A 6,000-nucleotide genomic window follows, 5' to 3' on the forward strand; every position below is an offset into this window, starting at 1 on the left:
TTATTGCTTGGCAATTTTAATATATGAGAAAAGGAAAACAGATATAGTAACATGGAGGAATTTATAGTGGAAGTTCATAAATGTTTACAACACTAACCTGGCTCTCTTTCTGACTTTCCTTCATAGACTCCTCTTCCTCTTCCTATTGAAATTGAAGGTATATCTTAGCATTCTGTGTAGCTCCTCTACCCTGCTCTTCTCCTGTGCCACATAATCCCTGAATAGTCTTGTCACAGATATGGTTTCTATCACTAGTCTGAAGTTTTATAAATCTCAACTATACATTTCCAAGTAAGGCCATTTTCCTTTGTTCCATCTAGATCAGTATATCCAACAATTTAGGTAAATCGAGGTTTTGAATTGTATTTTAAACTGTAAACATTTTCTTTTTATCTGTAAAGTTAATTTTTACAACTAGGGATGACATTTAGCTATTTCTCTAATTTTAAGAAAATCTACATAATCTTTAATTTGAGCTATCTCAGTGAGATCATAATAAGCTAATTATTACTAAGATAAAATTAACCCCTTATGTCAACATAGATTGCAATTAATGTGTATAACAGTTTTCTACAATAAGTTTTCTAACAAATGTAATTCCCTGAAATATATTTTCAAGCCCAGTTTTACAAAGCAATGTTTGGATTTATAATCAAACATTCAGCATTTTTTTTTTTTGCCATTTTTAAGAAACAGATCTAGAGGCCAATCTCAAATTGTGGTGGCACAAATAAGCATTGATTAGTATTTTATGATAACTCATGTAAATAGTTACCAAACCTCTCTTTTATCTAATTAACAACATGTAATGGTTTTTTGTGAGACTCATATTCTTAAAACATCTGTGATAATAGATTTCCATTGGAATTTCTAATTCAAATGCTGAGATGTACATCTTCTGACTCCTATTAAAATTTTTAGTCAAGGTGCATTAGAGAATTTGTAGTTGAGGCTTATGATTCTCTTTTGCTTATTGGAAACAAGGGGAGGAATAAGGAATATCACATACTTCATTTATGTAGTATGAAAACCAGAAATCAATAGAAAGGACTAAGCCATGAGTTGTTTTACAACCCACATATAAATTCATTCATTCATTCCATCATTTATTTGACAAAGATTTAAAAAGGATATGCATAAGGCTAATTGGGATAGTCCTTGTCAAGGAATTCAGGGTCATAACTGTATTTTCAATATTAAGATCATGTTCACTAGCGTTTTCCACATCCCACAATAGAATTTTGGACCCCACAGTTAATGAAAAGTTCTTGTTAAAATCTCTTAAAATGTAGTAAGTATATTATTAGATGACTAGACCATCTAGATGTATGCACTTTATGCAGTTTCCTTTGAAACGAACAATGTGATAATAGCACTCCAGTTGATTTCACACTACTCTGAATAGCCATTAAAAAGTACTACAGCTGGCCCTCTGTGCACCAGCCCCCCCCCCCCCCCCCGCAGCTCTGGGTGACACGTCTCCAATAACAGCTCTGGTGGGGAGCTGCAGCTCCCTGCCTGCAGGGAGGTGCCAGGTGCCCCTCAGCACCTGCCCGGCTGTCCCACCCCACTGCCCAAATGAAGGCTGTGGGTGATGGCGGCCTGGAGCCTTCTGCTGCCCAGGCAAGCCACAGGGAGGGTGAGCTTCCACGTGAGGGACTGCTTTTCTCCAGTCAGACATAGGCCTATGGCTCATGGTCAAGGAGAAGGGCAACCTCTGAGAGTATTGCTTCACCAGGAAAAAGACTTGTCCAGATGTAGAACATGCAAGCAGGCATTTTACTGCAATGTGGAGCGTCAGAAGATTGGCTCAGGCACAAGCTGGAATGTTGTTTTTGGGGAAAACTGGCATCTCTCAGAGACTGTAAGTCTGACTGCAAGGATTCTGGCCAACCAGAAAATCCACCCAGAGAAAACTCCTTCAGAGACATTGTTAGCTGCGAAGGAGTTGGCATCAATCTGGGTAAATCAGACAATGAGAAGAGGACTTGATTCCGAGTGACATTACTGCTCTTCCTCACTTTTGCTCCAAGCCCCTCCAATCCCTGACAGTGACAGCTTGTCGGTCCTCTTTGCACAGGGTAGCTGTAACGGCTTCACAACGGAAGATGACGAGCTTTCTTGTTTGGGATCAGCAATATTTCCTGAGGTTGCGCTAATGAATCATAGTTGTTGCCCCAATGTCATTGTGTCTTACAAGGGGACCCTAGCAGAAGTAAGAGTGTACAGGATATCAGCCCAGGAGAGGAGCTTTTTACCAGCTACATTGACCTCCTGTACCCAGCAGAAGACAGGAATGACCGGTTAAGAGATTCTTCTTTACCTGCTGCTGCCAGGAGTGTACCACCAAAGACAAGGATAAGGCCAAGGTGGAAATCCAGAAGTTCAGTGATTCCCCAGAAGGCAGAAACTATCCATGACATGGTCAGATGTGTACACAGTGTCATCGAGGAGTTCCGGAGGGCCAAGCACCACAAATCCCTTAGTGAGCTGCTGAAGATCTGAAGCCAGGAGAAGAGGAGCTCCGTGTTTGAGGACAGCAATGTGTACATGTTGCACGTGATGTACCAGGCCACGGGTGTCTGCTTGTGCATGCAGGACTGGGGAGGAGCCCTGTGATATGGACAGAAAATCATTAAACCCTACCGTAAGCATTATCCTCTGTACCCCCTCAACGTGGCCTCCTTGTGGTTAAGCTGGGAAGGCTGTACAGGGGCCTGGGGGGTAGGGTCAGAGGGAGAAGCAGACTCTCTGCTGAGCAGGGAGCCCGATGCGGGACTCGATCCAGGGACTCCAGGATCATGACCTGAACTGAAGGCAGTTGCTTAACCAACTGAGCCACCCAGGCGCCCTGTTAGTGCTTATTTAAATGCTAGTGCAGAAACCTTCAAGGATTTGAATATTTCAAATCATACACATCATTCTCTCATTTCTGTGAAATCACTGGAACGAAAACACTTGCCCTTAAACCTTACACGCGGCTTACCTGGAAGTTGGTCTTAATATTTAATCTTAATACCAAAATAATTTTTTGAATGCTTTTTTTTTTTCCCTAAGAGGTATGGCATAGTTTCATATATTATCATATACTTTGGACAGATTGAACTTAAAAAAATGTGATTCTTTTCCCCTTCATGCTTATTTTTAATTTTAATTAATAGATCTTATTTTTAGAGCAGTTTTAGGTTTATAGAAAAAGTATGCAGAATGTACAGAGAGTTCTCAAAAACCTTTTTCTCTGCTGCACCCCCTCCTTGCAGTTTATGCAATTATTAACATCTCCCTTTAGTGTGGCACATTTGTTACAAACAGTGAACCGATAATGATACATTATTATCAACCAAGGTCCATAGTTTATTAGGGTTCACTCTTTGTGTTGTACAGTTCTAAGTGTTTTGACAAATGCATAACACCATGTATCTACCATTATGGTGTCATACAGAATTGTTTCACTGCCCCCAAAATTTGGTGTTCCATCTCTCTCTTTTTCTAAAGATTTATTTATTTTGGGGGGGGGGCAGCGGGAAAGAATCTCAAGCAGACTTCCCACTGAGCATGGAGCCTGGCTGGGGGCTCAAAGTGGGGCTTGCCCATGGGGCTCGATCTCACGACCTTGAGATCACGACCTGAGCCAAAATCAAGAGTCTGACACACAACCGACTGAGCCACCCACCCAGGCGCCCCCGGTGTTCCATTTCTTAATCACTCCCTCTTTTCCTTGCTGTCTGTGAACCCTTGGCAACCACCAATCTTTTTACTCTCTATCGTTTAGCTTTTTCAAGAATGTCATATGGTTGAAATCATACACTGTAGCATTTATACACTGGCTTATTTACTTGGCAATATGCATCTAACGTTACTCCATGTCTTTCCATGGCTTGATAGCTCATTTCTTCTTTTTTTTTTAAGATTTTATTTATTCATTTGAAAGAGAGAGACAGAGCACAAGCAGGGGGAGAGGCAGAAGGAGAGGGAGAAGCAGACTCCACCCTGAGCTGGGAGCTCGATGTGGGACTTGATCCCAGGACTTGGAGATCATGACCTGGGCCAAAGGCAGACACTTAAACATCTGCGCCACCCAGGCGCCCTGATAGCTCATTTCTTCTTCTTCTTCTTCTTTTTTTTTTGATTATATATATATTTTTATTATGTTATGTTAATCACCATACATTACATCATTAGTTTTTGATGTAGCATTCCATGATTCATTGTTTGTGTATAACACTCAGTGCTCCATGCAGAACGTGCCGTCTTTAATACCCATCACCAGGCTAACGCATCCTCCCACCCTCCTCCCCTCTAGAACCCCCAGTTTGTTTCTCAGAGTCCATAGTCTCTCATGGTTCGTCTCCCCCTCCGATCTCCCCCCCTTCATTCTTCCCCTCCTGCTATCTTCTTTTTTTTTTTTAACATATAATGTATTATTTGTTTCAGAGGTACAGATCTGAGATTCAACAGTCTTGCACAATTCACAGCGCTTACTAGAGCACATACCCTCCCCAGTGTCCATCACCCAGTCACCCCATCCCTCCCACCCCACCCCCCACTCGAGCAACCCTCAGTTTGTTTCCTGAGATTAAGAATTCCTCATATCAGTGAGGTCATATGATACATGTCTTTCTCTGATTGACTTATTTCACTCAGCATAATACCCTCGAGTTCTATCCACGTCATTGCAAATGGCAAGATTTCATTCCTTTTGATGGCTGCATCTTATTCCATTCTTCTATGACTGAATAGTATTCCATTGTAAGGATATACCACAGTTTATACATTCCCCTATTAAAGGACATCTTGATTCCTTCCAATATTGGGCAATTATGAATAAAGCTGCTATTAACATTTGTACACAGGTTTTTGTGTGGACATAACATTTCAATTCATTTAGGTAAATATCTAGGAGTACAACTGCTGAATCATATGGTAAGACTGTGGTTAGCTTTGTAAGAAACTGTCACACTGTTTTCCAAAGTGGCTATACCATTTTGCATTCCACCAGTCATGAATGAGAGTTCCTGTTGCTCTACACCCTCAGTGTTTTGGATTTAGCCATTCTAATAGGTATGCAATAGTCTCATTTTTTAAATTTGCAATTCCCTAATGATATTTGATGTTGAGCATCTTTTCATATGCTTATTTTTCATCTATATATTTTAATTGGTGAGATGTATGTTTAGGTATTTCCTCACTTTTTAGTTGGGCTATTTGTTTTCTTATTGTTGGGTTTTAAGAGTTCTTGGTATATTTTGTATACAAGTCTTTTATCAGATTTGTGTTTTGTAAACATTTGCTATGGTTTTTCATTTATTTCTTTTTCAGAGCAGAACTTTGTAATTTTAATGAAGTCTAAATGGCCAATGCTTGCTTTCATGGATCATACTTTTGGGGTTGTATCTAAAAAAGCCTTCACCGAACCCAAAGGCACCTAGATTTCCTACTATATTATCTTCTAGAAGTTTTATAGTTTTGTATTTTACATTTAGGTCTATAAAAGATTTTGAGTTAATTTTTGCATAGGGTGTGAAGCCCATGTCTAGATTTATTTTTTGCATGTGTACATCTAGTAGATCCAGCGCTATTTGTTGAAGAGCATCCTGTGTGTATTTAATTGTCTTTACTCCTCTGTCTAAGATCAGTTGACTGTGTTTTTGCAGGTCTACTTCTGGGTTCACTATTTTATTTCATTTATCTATTTGTCTATTCTTTTACTAATACCACGCTGTTTTGATGACTGTACCTTTATAGTAAGCCATGTGGTGTTAATTCTCTTATTGTTCTTCAACTTCAGTATTGTGCTGGCTATTTCGATTCTTTAGCCTCTCATATAAACTGTAGAATCAGTTTGTCAATATCCACAAAATAACCTGCTGGGATATTGATTGAGATTTCATTGAATCTATAGATCAAGTTGGGGACAACTGACATCTTGATGATATTGAACCTTCCTATCCTTGAATATTGAATATCCTTCCATTTATTTAAACCTTTTTTGATTTTTGT

General features: G+C 39.7%; 1 pseudogene; it reads left to right on the top strand.

The window, feature by feature from the left end:
* Positions 1-1,578: 1,578 nt before the first annotated feature.
* Positions 1,579-3,323, top strand: LOC118555965 (N-lysine methyltransferase SMYD2 pseudogene; annotated as a pseudogene).
* The last annotated feature ends 2,677 nt before the right edge of the window (positions 3,324-6,000 follow it).

This window comes from Halichoerus grypus, chromosome 11, assembly GCF_964656455.1.
Source record: "Halichoerus grypus chromosome 11, mHalGry1.hap1.1, whole genome shotgun sequence".
NCBI classification, from domain to species: Eukaryota; Metazoa; Chordata; class Mammalia; order Carnivora; family Phocidae; genus Halichoerus; species Halichoerus grypus.